This window comes from Sceloporus undulatus, chromosome 4, assembly GCF_019175285.1.
Source record: "Sceloporus undulatus isolate JIND9_A2432 ecotype Alabama chromosome 4, SceUnd_v1.1, whole genome shotgun sequence".
Lineage (NCBI taxonomy): Eukaryota > Metazoa > Chordata > Lepidosauria > Squamata > Phrynosomatidae > Sceloporus > Sceloporus undulatus.
The window spans coordinates 104003964-104025904 of NC_056525.1; positions in this window are offsets into that span (position 1 = coordinate 104003964).

Genomic DNA, 21941 nt, shown 5'->3' on the forward strand with positions numbered 1-21941 from the left:
ACTCCGGAGTCTGGCAAGCCACACCTGCTGGTTTTTAGTGCCTTCAGAGCTCCTTAGCAGTGCCATCACTGCTGCCATTTTGGTGACTGGAAGCAACATCATATCAATTTCACTCACATTGTGGGGTATATAATAATAATAAATAAAAATAAAATTTTTATTGTATCCTACCTCTCTATCGAAGATAATTGAGGTGGCTTACATATTAAAACTCCATACAAAATCTCAATATCCCTTCCCCACCCATCCCCCAAAACAGAATTAAACAATGAAATATGAAAATAATCTAAAAATAGAATAATCCAATTAAAATAGATAACGAGGGATTAGGCACAGGGAAGTCGATGGAGTAAACATATTGGGTGTAAGGCCGGGATTGCTATTCGAGGAAGGCCTGTTGGAAGAGATCCGTCTTGACAGCCTTTTTAAAGCTGTCTAAGCTAGTAATAATACAGGTCTCCTCCGGCAGGCCATTCCATAGTCTGGGAGTGGCAGACGAAAAGGCCCTCTGGGAGGTTGCAGTGAATCTGGTTTTTATAGGTTGCAATAATTTTCCCCCAGAGGACATAAGTGTGCATGGTGGATTGTATGGAAGGAGGTGATCCTGTAAATAGGTTGGACCCAAGCCATGTAGGGCTTTAAAGGTCATCACCAACACCTTGTACTGCGCCCAGAAACCAATAGCAGCCAGTGGAGTGATTTTAAGACTGGTGTAATGTGGACACTTCTAGATTTTCCCATGACCAACCTGGCTGCCATATTCTGCACTAACTGAAGTTTCCGGACTAAGCACGAGGGTAGCCCCATGTAGAGTGCATTGCAGAAGTAGAGTCGTGAGGTTACCAGAACGTGTACCATAGTTGCCAGGTCCCTCGGATCCAGGAAAGGATGCAGCTGGCGTATCAGCCGAAGCTGATAACAAGGACTCCTGACTGTTGCATTTACCTGATTTGTCATCTAGAGTGACGAGTCAAGGAGCACCCCAAACTGCGAACACAGTCCTTAGAGGAGAGTGTGACCCCATCTAGGACTGGAGGTTGTATCACAATACCTGGATTAGGGCCCCCCTACTGTGAGTACCTCCGTTTTGTCTGGATTCAGCTTTAGTCTGTTTTTCCTCATCCCATCCATTACCACTTCAAAACATTCATTGAGAAGAGAGATGCCATCTGAAGTCGAAGCTGAAGACCGAGTCATGGAGAAATATATCTGGGTGTCATCAGCGTACCGATAACACCCCACACCATATCAGTGGAGGCTATACGCTCCCCCTTCCCAAAACAGCATGATTTAGCAATCTAGACTATTTTAAAGTGAGTAACTGAAAAAAATGAGAGCGATTTCAGCCCCTCGCCAAAAAAAATGGGATGCAGGGGGTTTGGGGGAATCTTTAACCAGGCAGTCCGTAAGTTACACATCCCATTCCTGCTCTAATGGCTTGCACCTGAATGTGTGATCCATTAGTAGAAAAATATGCACAAAATTTGCAGATGATAAACATACATCACATGTAGCAATAAATGTGGGTCACAGCAAAATAATTTCAGGTCCTTGCTTTTAATCACCAACCTGAGCAACACAGTGGGCTCAGTCTCAGAGCAAAGCATAGGCAAGCCCTTGGACCTAGTTGTTGTTGCTGTTGTTGCTGCTGCTGTTGTTATTTCCTGCTCTTTTCCCAAAACTGGGATTCAGAGCGGCTTGCAAGATTCAGAACAGTACAATTAAAAACAGAAAAGTGTTACATTAAACCAGAATTAAATTATTACAATATTAAAGCAGATTGCATATAAAAGAATAAAAGATATTTTAAAAGATACAAGTGTTTAAGATACATTTAAAAGAAGACAACATAAGAAAAATCTTATGGAACAGGCTTTGCATTGAGCCTTTGGGGTGGAGGGGGGGAAAGGAGCAGAGGGTTTCTCCTACAATTTTTCTCACTTCCCCAAAATAACTAAGAAGATTTTGGCTTAAATCTTACTTACTGTCTTATTCTCCTTTAGCACTGAAAACCACCCAAGTATTCTGGCCCATATAAAATAGTACAATACCACATCAAGTGTTGACTTGCATATGTGAATGAGCCATCACAGGTCCAATATTAGGCAGAACACTGAAGTTTTTTTGGAGGCCCTAGGTCTTTGGCTAGTCAATCACAATTTAATCTAAGGTTCACATCTCTCCAAGTTTTTATCTTCTAAGAGTTACAATGGTCAGGAAAAGGTGGGATATAAATTTTTAAAAAATGACAACAATGATGATGTAGAGGAGATAGCAAATAGTGGAGAGTTTTTACTAGGAATACTTTTCAATTATTAACATCCTCTGTCCATTAATAGTTTGCAACTCTATTATGCATGCTGCAACTTCAAAGAAAACTACATTAGAAAGTTCTCCACTTTTCCCATTTAAGAAGAAAAAGCAAATTATGTGTTCTATCTTTCTAAAATCAAGATCATCACTATACTATCTATAGCTAAGGAACTGACCATCTAATCAAAGAATGGCATTAGATTATCTTGACATAAACTGACCATCAGCTTGACATGAGTGATTGAATGAACCCAAAGTATTACTTATCACACAGGTCTTTACAAGTGATCAGCAACTGCTTTTCTAAATTTCCTGGAATTGAAACAGAATTGATTAGGAGATAATGCAGTCTTTGGCTCCATCCATTTTTAACCCCTTGTGATGAATTATCTTCAATAATTTCTGCTCCTCTAAACAGGGCTGGATTAAGATGTGATGAAATTCTAAATGATATCAGGTTTAAGACCAACCACATTACCAAAACAAGTGACAATTATGTGAAACACAACATCAGATTATTGTTTCATCTTCCTCTGGGCAGGGACGTAGCTAGGATTTTAGGAAAGGGGGGGGGGGGTTCCAGACTAAGTGCCACCATTACAATGGGGCTTGAGTGCGGCGGCGCAGCAGCACACACCATTCATTTTTCTAATGGAAGGGGGGTCTGGACCCCAAGATCCCCCCCAGCTGCATCCCTGCTCTGGGGCTAGGCATGGTGGAGATGTGCCTGCCTCTTTTTCTCCTATTCTGAGACCAGGGTGGTAGCAGTTAAGATGAAGAAAGGCCCTTTCATCTTCCTCTGGGGGTAGGCATGGTGGACCTGTGCCTGCCTCTTTTTCTTTCCCTAATATCTCCCTAATAATAATATCTCCCATCTAAACCCATAAATGCTGATTTGCAAAGTTTTTCATGCATCTTTCTCAAGCAACCCCATAATTTCATAAGAATTTCTTTAGGCAAAAAAAAAAAAACAACACTCAGAAGTGATTTTGTCAGTTCCTTCCTCTGAAATATAGCCTACAGCACCTGGTATTCTTAGCAGTGCTCACATCCAATCACCTGCTTAGCTTCTGAAATACAGAATCAGGTGCCTTTAGAGTATTTTTAAAATATAAGTATGAAATTGCATTGTTGAGCTGAGATGTGTGTGTGTGTGTGTGTGTGTGTGTGTGTGTGTGGCATGAGCTTAAGAAGGGCCTAAGGGCCACAAATAAGGCCCTGGGGGAACACATATGCACCCCATTGGCTGCAGGATTCCAGTCCCAAAACTATACTGTGCCATCCAAGATTCAACCTCCAGTCTTGGCTGGCTTCTGCATGCAGAACAGATTGAGAAGAACCTGCCTTTTGCCACAGGGGGGAAAATACCCTTTGGATGAAAATTCCTATTTAAAAAAAGAAAAGAAAGTACTCCCATAATCATCTTCTGTAAAATGTAGAATCACATCTGAGCCAGCCATTTTCTTCAGGCCCACTGTATGTTTTGTATAAGGCCTCTAGAAAATAAAATGTGGGTCAGCAGAAACATAAGTCAGGTGGAAAGGGAAAGGTTGGTAGTATTGCACTGGCTTTCTTGGGTGCTGGAAGCAAAGTCTTACTTACCGATATGGCCTTGTATATTCTCCAAGGATCTGAGGGGGTGGAAGCATCAAACAGGTAAAAATCAGGTTTATATTTGCATTGTAGATATCAAAGTATTCCTCATATAAAAGGTGCCCTGAATGAACTCTTCCAGCAAAAGCCCTGTTGACTGCAACACTGCTATTTGAGCATCTGGTTTTCTTTTTCTGAAAGAAAAAATAATCCAAAACAAAATCAAAGGCACTCAAGTCCTTTGCCCTTCACAAGTGGAGCGAAGTTCAAAGCAAATATCTTTTTAAATTAATTAGGAGTCGGAGGAGACCCTTGAGGATAAACAAATCCCACTTCCATTATCATAGCCTGCTATTGGTTTGAAGTATAACTACAGTTATACTTGTTTTGGATGCTACCTGGCAAATTATGGTCAGTCCTTCCCCTCACTGCACACAGAGTACCAAGGGACTAGTGGATGCCATACGGGAAGATCAGTGACATTTTACTAATCCTAAAATGTTTTTACATTAAGATTGGCTCCTCAACAAATAAATAGGAAATATTAAATAAACAGTTCTGGGTGTTATAAAGGTGGTTACTTGCAGAACTGATGTATTTTCTTCAGCCTGTCCTGTATTGAAAACAAATACATTGAAACAAGTGGCAGGATACTTACTGGAAATATTTTCTATATTCAACTCTACAGCATTACGCAAATGAAAACGAGAACACATTAGTCCAAGCCACACCATTGTGTGGTCAAAAGGGTGTGATCACACATCAAGAAGCAAACATTATTCACGAGGAAGAATGCATAAAACTACTACTAGAGGATCTTTTCGGCTATTGCACCCAGATTATGGAACAGCCTGCTGGATGAGATCCATCATATTACTACTCTAAACAGCTTTTTAAAAGCTGTTAAGATGGATCTTTTCCGACAGGCCTTTCCTGAGTAAGTCCCCGGCCACTAAAAATAGGGACTCCAGCTTGGATCTGACCTTGCTACAGCCACTATTGTTGTTCTTTTTGTTATGATAATAATTTTTTAAAGTATATTTTAACTCTAATATTGTTTAATTGTGTTTTAAAGGGGGTAGGAATGGATGGTCTTGGGAATGTATAATTTTAATGTTGTAAGCCGCCCTGATTGTGTTACATAAAGGGGCGGGATATAAATACATTTTGTTATTATTATTATTATTATTATTATTATTATTTTAAGCAGAGAAACTCTAGAATTTAGGTGCTGAGGTTCTCCCTCCTGTGAGTTGAATACAAACTACTACTTCACTTTGAACTCAGTTTGAAGCAACTGAACTAAGCCAAGAACAAAGGTAGAAAGTGAGAGGAAGACAGAGGACAATATCACTTGACTGAAATTGGAAGTATAATCCAGTGTCATCCTGAATGGAATCATGCGTATTCACGTTATTGCGCAAAAGGTTACCACACGCGATCAGTGACAGTCCAAACGCACTCCAAACGCAATCACACATCAATCCACAGTTAAGTAAATTCGGTAAACTAGCAAAGTCACAAACCCTGTTCCTAGGCAACTTCACACTCAGTGCGCTGTTGTTTGGTGTGATATACATGTCTCCTTTGGTCCTGTTCCCCCCCCCAATCTGGAAGGGGGGGTTCCCATGAAGGCACGCTGCAATTCTGCTTGTCCTTCAGCATTGCTGAGGGGGGGCTGCTGCCTGCTAATTAAGAGGCATGGACCCAGAGCTATTTGGATAACCATTATATTCACATTTTAACATGACAAGAGTGAATATATGCTCATTTTAACATGAATAGAGCATGTTCTTTCAACCATTCTTCCTGCCCCCCCCCCGCCAACCTCTTTTGTAAATTGTGGGGTTCCTTGGTTCCTCTCTCTCACTCGCCTAAATATGCTATGCTCCAGTCATCTGGAGTCTCACTAAGCATGCGCAAGGATGCCAATTCGCACTTAAGAATCCGCCGATGTGATGGTTTACTTTGCACAGAATCTGGGTCATGTTCAGGAAGGCCATTACGGTGAATTTAAAGTGTGATAAGTAATCACGTAATTGCATGAATTTTTTAATTGACCTCGCTATCTTCTCTTGAGAGCCTCCCGTTCCATTTGATAAACTCCAGAGTAACTGGGACATTTTAAAAAGCTGTTGAGAAAGTGAGATGATAAAGGATTAGACAGGGTTGCCCATGCCAACCCAAGACAGTGGAAGGGTAAGCTATAGTAGTGAACTGTTGTTGTTGTTGTTGTTGTTGTTGTTGTGTGCCTTCAAGTTGTTACTGACTTATGACCACCCTAAAGTGAACCTATCATGGGGTTTTCCTGGCAAGGTTTGTTCAGAGGAGATTTACCATTGCCTTCCTCTGAGACTGTGAGAGTGTTACTTGCTCAAGATCATCCAGGAGGTTTCATAGCCAAGTGGGAAACTGAATCCTGTTCTCCAGAGTCATAGCCCAACACTCAAACCACTATGCCACACTGGATCTCTAGCGAACTACCTGCCTGAAATCCAGGATAACAGCATGAGCGATCTGATACTTAATTTTCTAATGGTAACAAGAATTATTTAACTATCATCCCCCAACAAACATCCTGTTACTGCTACTGTCAGAGAGTGGCTCTTTAAAGGGCAATATGTTGCAAGAAGCTGAGCAATTTGGTAAGTTTTAGAACCAACTTTGTACAAGAGACAGCATTCTCTGCTCAGTAGAATTTCTATATTTTGCATTGGAACCATCACTTTCCATATAGCAGATTAAATAGATTGTTGTTTTTGAAATAAAAAATTTTTAATGTTTTGTTAAAGATGGACTCTTTATTTTTGACAAGATCAGGCAGCTTTTTTTTAAAAAAAATAGTCATTTTAATTATTAAATATTGTGTTGCAGGTAAGGGAAAAGGCCAAAATCCAGTTATATCATACCATTAATGCATATCTGCTGTCTGGTATTTCTGGTACATCTGTATTGAGACAACCGTGAACTGAGGTTTCTAGGATGGTATCAATGCTTCTGGAATTGTTGTAGTGGGTAATCTTACTTAAGCCAGTCGGCCTGTTTACATTACTTAAGATTTCAGTGAAGGTTTCCAGAACCCCCAGTTGACATCAGAATCCCATATTATCCAACACACCACCTAATCCCTAGTGCAATGGGACTTTCTTATTCCCTCCCTGGAGTCCTTTGAACCATCCAAAAAACTGAAATGGTTTCCAATCCCTTTAAAACCAGGTTTTGAGGGTTTGTGGGAAACAGGGAGAGGAATCTGCATCCCTGACAGTTTCTCAGACAGAAGCATTGCATCAACTGCTTGATCCAGAGTGTATATGTAAAAAAAAAAAAAAAAACAATTTCACCAATTTTTCTTGAGCCCTTTTTAATTATTACCCAAGAGTTATAGTCAGTGTTATTTCTTTTATTGCTAGCATTACTCTTTCTCTCACTTGATCTCTGTCCTGGGAAGAGCAGCCATCTTAACTAGTTTTGAGATAACACAGACAGACAGCTATGGAGATGTACATTTCATTTTGGGAAATACTGGGTTCATTTAAACTGATATGGGAGTGGGAATAAAAAGTCCTTGTAAGTGCTGGAAGTTCTGTGGGAATACTTCAGGATGGGGAAAACATCATGTCGATCTTTTTAAAACTCAAAACAGAAAGGGCAAGAACAAAGCCAGTAACTTTCAGGTTTTTCCAGTCCATCTGGATGTGCTCTACATCTTTTAGTCAACAGGCCACTTAGGGACACACATATAAACTGAACAGAAGTAGCAAATGCCCACTAGATGGAGCAATTCAATTTCAGTAATTCCACATTGCAAGGAAAATTCTGAGATTTCAAACCTAAACATTCTCACCATACCAGTTACCCAATTACCTAATTTTTCCCATTTAAGTCACAGAAGCATCTTTCCTTCCAGTACAAGGAACTGAAAAGTTAACATAAATAAGTTATATTTTATAATCCTCCCTCTTTTTTAAGTATCTTAATGTAGCAAAAAGGTAGCCTTTTCTGTATTAAAACATTTGTTTGGAATTTGGGAATGTTCTTTAAAGGCCGTTTAAAAAAATAATCTGTTACTATAACCATTACAACATAATTTGAGTAAATTATTGCCTTACATGTAGCTTCCCTGTTAATTGTTGTTGGTTTTTTTTAAAACAAAACTGGGATTGATAAGAGAATAGGACAAAATTTGGAGAATTCTGTTTGAAGTGTCTCAAAATGCCCTTTCAAAAGAACAAAAACCTAACACCCGACAATTACTTGTTACACACAGATACTTGTTATACATCATAGTGTCATTCCCAATCTTTAGGTTCCCTTTGCAAAGTAAAATTATTATGTTCTAGTAACCAAGTAACAATGGCAGTAACATACAGACACATGCTACTTGTATTGCATTGCTTTCAGGTTCTGTATTTGTTTTAGTTTAATACAGGTTAGTGCAATATATAAGTTTTATTTTAAAAAACAGCAAAGCAAAAATAGATAACCAATTGGCCTTGGATGATTTTAACTTTAATGTTCAGCTGTATATTTTTACACTTTACAATACTGTCAAGTTTTTTCATGGCTGCCCTTCCCATTTCTAGTCTTCTGCTTTTTTGACTACTTGTCTTCTGATCGATGTTTGATCCAATGTATGGAAAATCCTTAAAAACAGTCTTGCTATTATCACTATTTCCCAACCCTTTTAATGGAACAACAATGACTGTTTGAATTTAAACATTTTAACTTTAACCATTTATTAGCAGCTGCTGATAGTCAGACCAGTTATCCAGTGTCAGTTGCTTCTTTTTAATCATTTTAAATTATAGTAGAAGAAATGTCATTCAGAAACAAATCTTTCAATTAACATCAGTTCAACCAAGACAACTTACTTTAAAAGAGCACATTTTAAGAACAATTATTATTTATGCTAGTGGTCATAACATTTGAACTGGGTTCTGCTACTTAATTTTCTGATTTAGTCTTATATTGGTGTAGTCCCACATGTTATTGCAAAACAAAACGAAAACCTGGTTTATACAAACAAAAAAGATGGTTTAAGCCCAAAAAACTGTGATTTTTATAAAAGATGTTTTTTTTTCCAACCTTGTTCTGCAGCAAATGAAGTAAGCCAAGGAGAATGAGAGAAAGAGGGAGGAGAAGAAAGAAACAGACATATTTGAAAAGCTTCTGCACAAGTTGGATGACAGAGGATTAATCAGGACTGTTCCAGCTAAATGGAATAGCTGGAGGGTAGGTAGGCCTGTGGGAACAGATTGGAACTCAGTTAGGGCCCGAACAATAAGAATTAAAGTCACAGCCAAGCAAACATGTTGTGGAAGACAGCTCCAAAAGCTAAGAAACAGAGAGATCCCTCACTTCAGATGGAAAAGACATGATAGAGGGAAGCCTCTGAAGATCACAGCTGATAGGCAGGTTCCTAGTGGAAGACTGCAGGCTGTGAGAGACCTAGGGCCTCTGTCAAAGTGGGAACACTGAACTGAACCTTGAAGCACAGAGGCAACGAGATAGCTCTTTTCATATTTCTTTTATACTGATACTGTACAATGTAATACTAATTACATTCATACTTGATACATTAACACTTCATACAGTGTAATCAAGTCCCACTTAAAAATTTAACTGCTAAGTTTTATGCTAAAATTCCAAATGCTCTAAAAAGGCAGTCTCATGCACAATGCATTACAGAAATCTATCCCAAATGTCACTGGAGCAGAGATATGTTGACTATGGCCCAGTACACACGGGCAGGAAGTGGCGTGGTGGCACCAATTCTAGGGTTCTGGAGCACGTAGAAGCTTCTGGCGCTGTAGACAGCTCCTTTGTGGCTACATATCGTTCCTGCGGAGTTTGGCTGCTCCGGGAACGATATGCAGCAAAGAGGGACGGCATTTTGCCACCTATATGTACAGCCCCTATATTATCTCTCTTCAAGAAACAAATACAGCTACTGTAGTGTACCAAAGGAACTGGAAGGTGCTATAGCCTACTGAGGGCACGTACAGCTCCAATGAAGGTGATGGAGGCAGCGTGGTCTTGTGGTTTCAGTGTTGGACTATGACTCTGGGAGACCAGGGTTTGAATCCTCCACTCAGCCATGGAAACCCACCAAGTGACCTTAGGTAATTCCCACTCTCTCAGCCAATGTCAAAACTCCTGTGAATAAAGTTTGCAAGATAACCCTACGCTAGGGATGCCATAAGTCAGAATCAAATAGGAGGCACATAATAAGAGTGATCACTCTGAAATACCACTAGTCTTCTCACTTGCTTCATAAGGGGGAGCAGAACTTTATCCAGAGAAGGTTGAACATTTCCTTGGTTTGATAAACAGTCAGCTAAGTGCACCTATTTTGTCTGAGTTGAACTTTAGGTGGTTCACCTTCATCCAGCTTCTCTCCAGATCTTCTGCTCAGCATGAGATATGATAAGGCTAAAGCAACCATCAGACAACAGGTGGTAAATACAGAGTGACAGCTAGATCTAGTGACAGCTAGATCTAGCTAGCACCCCAAATTTTATTGCTAGTGACTCCAATAGATATTTGGCATCACCTACAGCTTACTTAGGAAAACTCGAAGTACCTAAACACTGGAGAGTCTTTATTTGGCATGATGTCATGCCCTTCCCTCAGCTGTCCTTGAAAGCTGATATAAGAATATCCCCTTCTCAGACAGTCTATGCTCCTTTGACTTTAGACAAAAAGAGTCAACAGAGCATGCATTACTCCGTTGCTCATACTCCAGGTACATCTGCCTCAGTCTTATTTCATCACTATGCATAAATACCAAGGACACATCAGTCAATTTTACACTTCTCTGTTGCTTTCGGACATCAACCCTAATACAACATATAATGTTGCCAGATTCTGTGCAGCTACAGTTAAAATTCATCAGGCAATGACCTCCGCAGTAGACTAACACCAGTCTTATCTTGTTATACTGAAATCTGAAAGGATATTTTTTAAATACTGTTTTTAACCTGTGTTTTTACCTGCTGTTATTTTGCATCCCCTTTTTACCTGTGCTGGTCATATTTGAGAGCCAGCATGGCGTAGTAGTTTGACTGTTGGACTCTGGAGACCAGGGTTCAAATCCCAGCTCATCCATGGAAACCCACTGGGTGACCTCAGGCAACTCATACTCTCTCAGCCTCAGAAGGTAAAGGCAAACCCTCTCTAGACAACTCTTGCCAAGATACCCCTGCCTTGTGAGAGGATTGGCTTAGGATTGCCATAAGTAGAAAACTACTTGACACCAGACAACAGCAACAACATCTTCCCACTGGTGAACATTTCATTAAGAGTGGAAGAGATGTTCTGACACATGACACAGTTTTAAGTAGCCAGCTCCTTCATATCATGCATATGTATATAAAACTCTATCACTCTGCTGTGGCACTCCATTTGTGGAATACCCTCTGCTTAGAGACCTAATTGGCACCAGCATTGCTGTCATTCCAGAACTAAGCAAAAACACAGTTATCTATTAACAATCTGGGGGCATAATAATCTCTTATTTTGTACATCAATCAGTTTGAAATTGTTTTCACTGTTTTCTGCTGTCCTTTTTAAAGTGATAAAAGGTTTAATATGTTTTACCCTTTAAATTATTCTTACAGTTTTAAATTGTTCTGAACTGTTCAAATTCATTTCATTGTTAGCCATTCTGAGATCCCTGGATATAGAGTGAGGTATCAACATTTCAACAAATATATATATAACAGATAAAATAGCTTGTCCATCCCTACTTGCCTTCTTAAGGGAGTTACTTTAGCCATTTAACCATTTAGCCTACCCTTTTTTGCTGCTTTTCTAGTTCTGCAATATCTTTTGGGAGGTACAGCAAACACATTTATGCAGTTTTAAAGGCAGGCCTTGAAATGTTCCACCTTAGTGTGCATAGGACTGTACCCATAGTACCACAAAGGATATTGTTCTGGAGAAATTTCATTGGTTTCAATAGGAGCATTTAAGGCAAATGAATCCTTTTAGCTTTGATGATATGCATTCTATTATTATATATAACTCACCTAGCTGCTCATTCCCAGTTCTTCATCCCAGGATACAAATATTTTTGTGGAAACACAACCTCTCCCTATCTGTGCTTTTTTTTATTTGCTTCTCAAGCTCTCTTCCAGAACTGTTATCGTCCATATTAGAGTACAGTAGAGTCACAGTTATCCGACATTCGGTTATCTGACATTCTGGATTATCAGACATTGGATAACTTGGGGGTGTGACTGGGGTCCTTTCCGCACCCCCAGATATTATCCGACATTTTTGGTTATCTGACTATCAGCCGGCCCATTTATGTCGGATAATCGAGACTCTACTGTATATGGATCAACCCAGGCATGGGGCTATTGTGTATCACCACTGCTAAAAGCTAAAAAGAAAAATTTTCTCAAGATATTTACAATTATATTTACATATTAAAATATGTTAACATGAAGCATTCAGGTCACTTTACTGCCCATTCCAAGCCATTTCTCATGGTTCCTTTTTTGTTTGGTTTTTTTCCTATATTGACTTTCTAACAGTTCCTTTAAAATGCTCTCTTTCTGCTTTCCCAGACTTAACTAAAATTATTTTTGGTTTTCTACCACACCCATCATCTGTAAAGAATATATTCCACAATTCTCTCTCCTCTTCTGTTTCCATTACCATGGGGGAGGAGGGAAAGGAACCATAAATTTAATGGACAAGAGCCAAATCCCTCCAGACAGACCTCCCCAAGATGGGAAACATCCAGGTTCCACTACATCTCAGCCTCTCTTTAGGCATGCATTCAGCACACATCTTGAATGGGTTTCTACACAAATCTTTGGAATGATCTCATTCTGAGCTCTTGCATGAGATGAGAGTACACACTCCTCTCCAATCCATAAACATTGTAAGAAACAACCAATTCATTCTCCTCAACACCCCATTATGAAATACAACCCCCATGTAGTGTCCTCTTGCCCCCACCAACAGCACAGAAACCGACATTTATTCATTTCATTTTAATTGTTTTAATGTACCCAGACACACACATATCCAGCTCATCACTCATTAAAGTGATTTCTGAATTGGCTCCTATTAAGAGTCCAGTGGCTGGATTAAGACCCTCACCAATGAAATAATAAAATAATTATTTTATGTTAGTTTATATTAATGGCTGATAAAAAATGAGGAAAGTAAAATAAATAGCTCTGGCTCCTCTAGAACCCCCAACTCTGTTCTCCTCTCCCTGCTGAAGATGATGAGTGCAGATCGCTGTTGCTGCCTATAAACTGTTCATCAGCATCTCTAAGGAGATTATCACACCAGGGCCAATTCAGGAAAATCACGGTAGTGAAAACAAAAAGCAACAGTAGTGCTATAACATTCAACATTTTCACACACTCATGCAATTGCATGATAAGGCAACATAAAACTCAAAGAATAGTGCAATTGTTTTCTGAACATATCTCTGAATGAATAATTAGTACACTGGAATTGATAGTTTTGCATATGTGCCGTTTCAGCGCATGTCTTCAAATCATGTTCCTGTCCCACATAGAATAAAATAAAATAAAATAAAATTGATTACATCATCATAGAATTTCAATACAGTGCAAACAAAATCATGCCCTACACCTCTAACAAGACTGAAATTCACTGGAAACCCAATCCTGGCAATGGAATGAATTGCCTATGCCAAAATGCAGACCCTTTAAACTTCAAATGTCCCAGGTTGCTTCCCCAATAGTGAGAATGAAACATGATTGGCTTTTGCACCCTGGCAATCACGCTACTGAGAAGTCATGCACAGGATTTCCCCATGCATGGTTTGTTGCTGGAGCATTCCTGGTTCTTCCCAGGATAAGTCCAGGATGAGTGCAACGTCATCTGAAAATCTTCAGCTCAATAGCATGATTTAGCCGGCATTATGCCTTTTTCTTCCCCTCCACCCCATCTCTGATAATCTCCTTAAATGAAAGACATCACTCTCAAATAGGAGTAGGTAAGTGTCAATGTTTGGAGGCTCTACTTACAATAACCTTGGAAGTACTCACTTATGAGGGAAAAGGTCGTCATGTTCTAGATAAAGAGTGCAGAAAGTACAGCCTTTGTGCATGCAGACCCAGGACACCCATTCCTACCAACCAAAATGTCCCCCCATGCCACCTAGGGGCATGGGGCAATGTCACTATATTTCTGTTCTTAGAATCAAGGAATCATAGAGTTGGAAGAGACCGCACGGGCCATCCAGTCCAACCCCCTGCCATGCAGGAAATCCAAATCAAAGCATTCCCAGCAGATGGCCGTTTAGCCTCTGCTTAAAGACCTCCAAGGAGAGAGACTCCACTACACTCCGAGGGAGTTTGTTCGGCTGTTGGACAGCCCTTACTGTCAAGAAGTTCTTCCTAATGTTGAGGTGGAATCTCTTTTCCTGTAGTTTGCATCCATTGTTCCGGCTCCTGTTCTCTGGAGCAGCAGAAAACAAACTTGCTCCCTCCTCAATATGACATCCTTTCAAATATTTAAACAGAGCTATCATATCACCTCTTAATCCTTCTCTTCTCCAGGCTAAACATCCCCAGCTCCCTGAGTCATTCCTCTGGGTTGCTTGAGACACAGAAATGCCTCCCACCGCCCCAGCTTCCAGATGACTTCCTGCTAGAAAACAGGTTTCTTCTGGACTTTTACCAATGATGTAGTCAAGTCTTTTAATCCAAATCTCAAATCAAGTCTCAAGTCTCTGCCTTCAAGTCTCAAGTCAAATGTCAAGTCTTGGAGCCAAGTCGAGTCGGGTCAGAGCATCAATTCTTGCAGATTAAGGTCCAAGTCAAGTCATTGAAATAATAAAGTACAACTTGAGTCTGAGTAAACTGAGTTGCGTCTGCATCACTGAATTTTACTGGCCTTGGGCAGGAGGCAAAAATACCAAAATTGCTTTCCATTTTAAGGGGTGTTTGGGTGCATTTTGGAGAAACAAAATTTGGGGGACTCTGGAGGCTACAAAACAGCCCTGTGGGCCACATGCAGCCAATGGGCCGCACTCCCACACATCCTGCTCTAGAACATGGGGATCCTTTTCCTGACTAGTCAATACTGTGGTAAGGGCAGTGATGCCATAAAATAGCCAATACATTTAAATTACTGTATTTGGCCATTTGAGCCCTCCCCTTTTCTTGGTGTTTTTTTTTAAATCAAAATATCCTTCATGTCATTAACAAGTATTGCAGTTTATACTGCCCCTTGCGTTCTGTCAAAGTGCTCATTCTGAGGACTTTCCTCCCACTGTTTGCAGGTTTCCAAATGTCATTGAATGTGATGCTAAAGGACGAAGCTTATGTGCACAAAGAAAAGAAAAGACATGGGAGTGTTGTAGCAGCACACAATATGCATGCTAATTATCCTCACAATGTACCTTCTTCCTGCCACCCCATGTCCTGTGAAAATTTTTGCAAACTTTCACACAGGTCTGTAGACTGGGCAATAAACAAAGTGGGCAAATCTATGGGCCTAGTTCTTAAATACAGCAGTGTGCAGGGCATCTGTTCGCTTATGATCTAAGCAGGATAACACAGACAAGTTCTTCTTAACCTGTGGCTCTTCAGATGTTTTGGGCTTTCAGAAGCCTAGGCCAGCATGGCTAATGATGAGGGATTCTGGCAGGTGAAGTTAGGAGGGCCAAAAATTGAGAACCACTGGCACAGAGCAGGACTGGGGTCCCTTTGGTCTTCTAGATGTTTTGAACTACAGATCCCATAATCCTATTTATTTATTTATTTATTTATATCTGCATTTCCCTCAAGACTGGGACTCAAAGCAGCTTACACATTTAAAAGGTTAGAAATAAAAATCTACAAAAAGCAGCATTAAAACAGAATTAAACTATAAACCATATTAAAAACATACACTCTTTAAAAGATTTTTTTAAATGAGACATACAGTGTATCACAATATAGCACTTGCAGCCCAGTTAAAAGTCTTAAGTGTTGAAATCCTGCTTGAATAAAACGGTATCCACCTGTTGATGGAAGGACAGCAAGCAGGGGATCATTCTAGCCTCCCTAGGAAGGGAGTTCCAAAGTCTAGGGGCAGCCACTGAGAAGGATCTCTTTCATATTCCCACCAGCCTTACTTATGAAATTAACAAGCTTGAGAGAAGAGCCCAGGGATGTAGCCAAGGGGGAGGATCTTGGGGTCCGGACCCCCCCTTCCATTAGAAAAAGGAATGGTATGTGTTGCTGCGCCGCTGCACCCAAGCCCCATTATAATGGTGGCACTTAGTCTGGACCTCCCCCCTTCCTAAAATCCTGGCTATGTCCCTGAAGAGCCTGTTCTGTAGATCTCAGGGTCCAGGCAGGCTCATACTGGGAGATACAGTCTGGACCTAAGCCATATAGAGCTTTATCAGTCATAAGCAACTCTTACTGTTATCATTGCCCATAGTAGCTACAGCAGGAGTGGAGAAAATGCAGCCCTGGGCTTTATGCATAACATGAGTTCCACTTTAGTACACACCTCAAAGCCCACTCTCAAAGACTCCCCAAAGACTATCAAATATCCTAAAGACTATTCAGTGATTCTCAAGGCAATTTTTAGATATTTTTTCACCCAATATGGCCTCCAAATCACCAAATACACTGGCACATGCAGTGGTTTAACTCACCCACTCCTCACAACAACTCTCACAAATGCTTTTAAATTGGTTGAAATTTCACAACATTCCTGTTGTACTTAGAAAGACCACATAGGAGTTTTGGAAGCTAGGCAGGCCTGGCTTTAGTTCTAATATTTAAATGGGAAAGCACTAGAGAAAACCAGTCAGGTTAGCTGGTGGCTTACATGTTGGTAGAGTGTTGGTTCCACTCTAGGTTTTACTCTGAATCTATCCAAGATGCTGTCCTCAAAGTAACACCTTGGATCTTACTTCCATCTCGGAAAATCAGTGTTGCGTTTTGAAGTGAATTTTACAGGGGGATCCCTGTAAAGTTCAGTCAAAATCCCAACATTGATGTTCTACCTTACTGACATGGAAGCCACCAGGCACTACTGAATACACAGAATGGACTAGGAAAGACCCATACCTGGAACCCTGGAGAACTGCTGTCTGTCAGTTGAACATTTTGGTTTAGATGGGCAATGGTCTGGCATAGGTTAAAGCACTTTCCTGTGTCCCTGGCAGATTGAATAGATTAGAACTAGCCTCCCTCCATCACTGAGGCAGTGATGAAGGGAAGAAAAGCTAGTATTCTCCCGGTCCCCCTCCCCACTTTCCTTTTGGCACATCCCCACTCATCTAAACACTATATTGCAATGGGATGGGATAACCCCGAGAAAAAAATCTGTTCAAAAGAGAAACCAGCCAACTAAAATACTTAGCACAACATCTGAACCAGTGTTGTATTTACTGCATGTAATTCAAAACACACTTTATTTTGCAAGAGGAGTGCTACGATTTCTTCAGGGGCTGTGCCATCCACTTCATCCTCTGATTCACCAAAACAAGTTTAGGACAGCTGCTGTGATCCAACCTATCAGAGCTTTCGAGATGCACAGACCAGAGTGCCAAATTTCCACTGGCTCAGCTCTGCCAGAATTTTGCCCATTGCCTTCATTGGAAAACTTTTTTTTTCCAAGACAGAACAGCTTTCTTGACTGTGAAGAAACATTCTGCGAACCTCAAGACTTTGATTCCTTATTTCAAATCCTTCCTACAAACTTACTTCTCCAAAAATATCTAAATCGGAAAGGAACTATTTTTTTAATACAAATTTTACAACTTTCAGCTACACTTTTTTTAGCATCCCATCAACGATAACCATTTTCAAAGTGCACAGAAGAGCAGCTTTGAATACCCGCATCACTTGTGGAAAGCTATTAAAAGCTCAGATCTCCACAGAAAATAGCTTCCTCTTAAAATATTTCCGTATCATCATTTGCCTCAGACTCTCTTTAAATGAAGTTAAATTAAGATTATTATTTTTTTAAAGAAGTCTGAGGGGAAAAACATGGTGCTGAGTCAATACTCCCCACCCTGTTTTCCACATCTAGTGAGCATGCTCCAACTGACTAGTTTTACACTCAGGCACTAGAACACAGTCCTCTCCTAAGGAAAACCATGGGAGTGAAGGCTGCAGAATGGAACCTTTGGAATCAAGTGACCTCCAGAAGGAACAAACACCTGATTTATCTAAAGGTAAGGTTAAATCTTCTTCATTAGAGTAAATGTTCTTATTTGCTGCTCTTCACTTTTTGAATTTTACAAATTATTATTATTATTACTCTTTGAAATTATTTTCCATTTAATAAGCCTCCTAAGCAGGGCAAGGGATGTTTATCCATTTATCCAAAGCCTTTACAATTTTTAATCTTATGTTATCTGCTTCCATCATTGGAGAACATTCTCTACTACTGGGCTGATTGGTACTGTATCTTCAGGGGGAGAAATATGCAGTGACCATGACCAAGACGAATCCGCCATAAGTAATGGAATAAAATTCCCATTGCCTTACTTAAAAATATAAATTTCAGAGCTGTGTTAGTGTGGAATATCAGTATACAACAGGATCTTGTAACACTTTTTGAGACTAACTATGCAAAAGATGTTGAAGCATATACTTTCATAGTCTATCATAGCATAAGCTTTTGTAGATACCTCCATGCATCTAAGAAAGCAGACCAAGTCTATGAAAGCTCATGCTACAACTTTTTTCACAGTTAGTTTCAAAAATCTCTTCATTTATTAATAAGATAATTTTACACTTCAGTGGAATTAGACAACCAGTTTCATTCTAAGGAGGAAGCAACTTAAAGCTCAAACTCATCATTTCCTTCCAAATGTACAGAGTGAGTCTCTCTTATCCGGAATTTCAAAATCTTCCAAAAAATCAAAACTCTTTTCATGGGTGGTTGAGATACTGATACCTTTGCCTTCTGGTAGTTCAGTGTACACAAACCTTGTTTCATGTACAAAATTATTTAAAATGTTGTATAAAATTACCTGGATAAAATTGTATAAAATTACTATGTGTTTAAGGTGTATGAAACATAAACTGTGTTTAGACTTGAGTCCCATCTCCAAGATATTTCATTATGTATGTAAATGCAAATATAGGCATTCCAAAATAATTTTAAAAATCCCAAATACTTCTGGTCCCAAGCATTTCAGATAAGGGAGACTCAACCTGTATGTGTATTAATATAATGAAGCATAACAAAAACAAAGAAAGATGGGCAGAGGATATCCTGGGGTGTGTTTACACTACAGAGCTGTTGATACCACACTGATGTTCAAGGTTCAGTCCTATGGAATCCTGGGATGTACAGTTTGTACATTAGAATTAATTGTAGCTGGAGCAAAGTACAGTTTCCAACATTCCATAGGATGTAGCCAAGTGATACAAAAATGATAAAACTGTACCATGTAGATGTAGCCTCATGATTTGTCTGGATATTTAAAAAAATAAAGATGAGTAAATGGTACATCTCCTCTGATAGAAAATGCACCTGTCCTTTATAGACCCTGAGACAAATTATAATATCTGTGTGTCTACTCAAATCACCTCCAGGAATATAACAATTCTTTTGCAACTGCTAACTTCCATCATTTTAAGGCACAATTCAAGATACTGGTTCTTACCTATAAAATGCAAGATACCCTAGGCTCAGGATATCTAGTGTCCTCCCATATTTGCCTATCGGCATGGGAAGTTTTACTCCATGATTCAACTACAACATAAGAGTCACATGTTGGGATCTGTGATCAGGACTTCTCTGTGTAGGCTAAGCTTAGATCAGCCTTTCCAGTTAGGTGCCTCCTGAATGTGTTTAACTACAACTTCTATTATTTCCAGCCAGCATGGCAAGTGTCTTGTTGTCTGAAGCAACAATTACAGTACTGAATTACCGAAGCGTTGTTCAGCCAATACTCACCATGCTTCCTCAGACTCTAAAACAAGGGAGTGCCTAACCCTGCCCACTTGTCATCGCTTTCATCGTGTGGAAAATGATGTGTCCATAGAGGATATGCTTTTGTTTGTGTGGAGGCTCTCCATGTGAACAAGAACCCTAGATAATCAAGGGTCTTGCTCACATGAAAAAACTCAGCTAACAGGAACATCTCCTCTTTGTATGTGTCACTTTATACTTGAAGGAAGTGATGATGTAAAGAGGTGGGACTAGGTGCTCAGTGTTTCCGTCTTCAAGAAAAAACATGGTAATGTTTAAACAAGGTTTCAGTTGAAAACATTTAGAAGGCACTTGATAGAGAAAGATTATAGCAATTGTTCCCATAGAAGATCCCTATATCCCCCCACTTTTTCCTTCTGCTGCCTAGTTTAGATATTCTTAATTCTAGCCATCATGTGGTAAGTTTATGTGCTTAAAGTTGCTTTATCATTTGTTTCTATTGTTGGTTGTACAGTATTATATTATTGTGATCATTTGCTATGCTCACTGGCTGAGATCCTCCATTGGGATGCATATGGTAAAGTACTGAACAGGAAGAAATACAGTAAATCTCCCCTTCCACAAAACTACCTTTCTCCTTTGGGGGCTACTTCTTCACAGCCAGTGAGTAATCAGTGGAGAGTGAAGGGAATTAAATATGTACCTTCGGCAGCAATTAATGCGTTTTGATACCACTATAACTGCCATGGCTCCATGCAATAAAATTCTGGATTTGCAGTTTTGTGAAATATTTAACCTTCTCTGCCAGGATTCCATAGGATAAAGCCATTGTCCCTTTATCCAGATGTAGAATGACAACATCCTCCTTCAAGATCTCTGAAATACCCTGGAAAGTCCTGGAGGAAGCCTTTGTTCTGTGTCTGGGGCACAGCGTGATACTTCTCCAATGTTCCCCAGCCATGGCCATGGAGTAGAAAGGTTAATCCTATTGGGGATGGGAATCACTGTGCAATGGAGGTAGAAATTCCCCCTCTGCAGCAGCCATAAAAATATATACAGTATACAGGCGTAAATTGGATTCATACCAGCATATGTCACTAACAGGATGCCAGCTAGTGTTTTGAGGGTTTTTTCAAAATATGGTGTAAGCCACACTGATTTTGGATTTACACATCTAAAATACAGTGGATCCTTGTTATACGCTGGGGTTTGGTTCCAAGATCCCCCGTGTATAACAAAATCCGTGTATGCTCAAGTCCCATTAAGTATAATGACATAGCAAAATGGTGTCCCTAATAAAAAATGGAACATCAAGGTAAATTTATACTTTTTTGGAACATTTTCAAACCGTGTATGCTTAAATCCGTGTATAAAAAATCCGTGTATAAGAAGGGCCGACTGTAGGATAGAAATCCTTAAAGTAAATACAGTATCTTAGAGGTAGTACCCAAGAGCAGTATTCAGCTCTCTTACTTATGCATATTTTGGTCAAACAAATCTGAGTCACAGAAAATGAATCTGTGTACTGAAAAACAAGAATACACAGCTTCTCAGCAGTATACTTCAGTGGGACTAATACTGCTTTACCCAACCCAATATTTCCAAAGGTCTTGGACTATAGCTCCTATAATCCCAAACTATCAATACAAGTATGAGAAAATATGAAAGCTGCAAACACTGGTAATTGTTTTAACAGTGGTTTTTTTCCATTATAAAACAGAGGCCACATTCCCACTTACAAATAAATCACTTTGTGAACCAAGGCGATGGATCGGTTTGGCAGCAGAGGGTGGGTCACACTACATTTGCCCCAATTTCATTTTCTTGCTGCAAAATAAAATAAAATAACCCACTTGTGGTTCACATTCACAAATGAACAGATTCAAAATGGACCCGCTCCAGCCGGCCGAAGGGCAAATTTAAATCATTTCTGATCAGCATCTGGTTCACACTTACACGGAACCGATTTATCCAAAAAGATGCTTAAAAAATCAGTGTCAAAAAGACACAAGTTAAATAGGTCTAGCACATGGCCCCCCTCTTCGATTCACTTCAGCGATTCGATTCAAGTGTGAACCAGCGTCATTTAAACCGGTTCAAACCAATTTGCGATCCAATTTAAAAGGTAGTGGGAATGAGGCCAAACA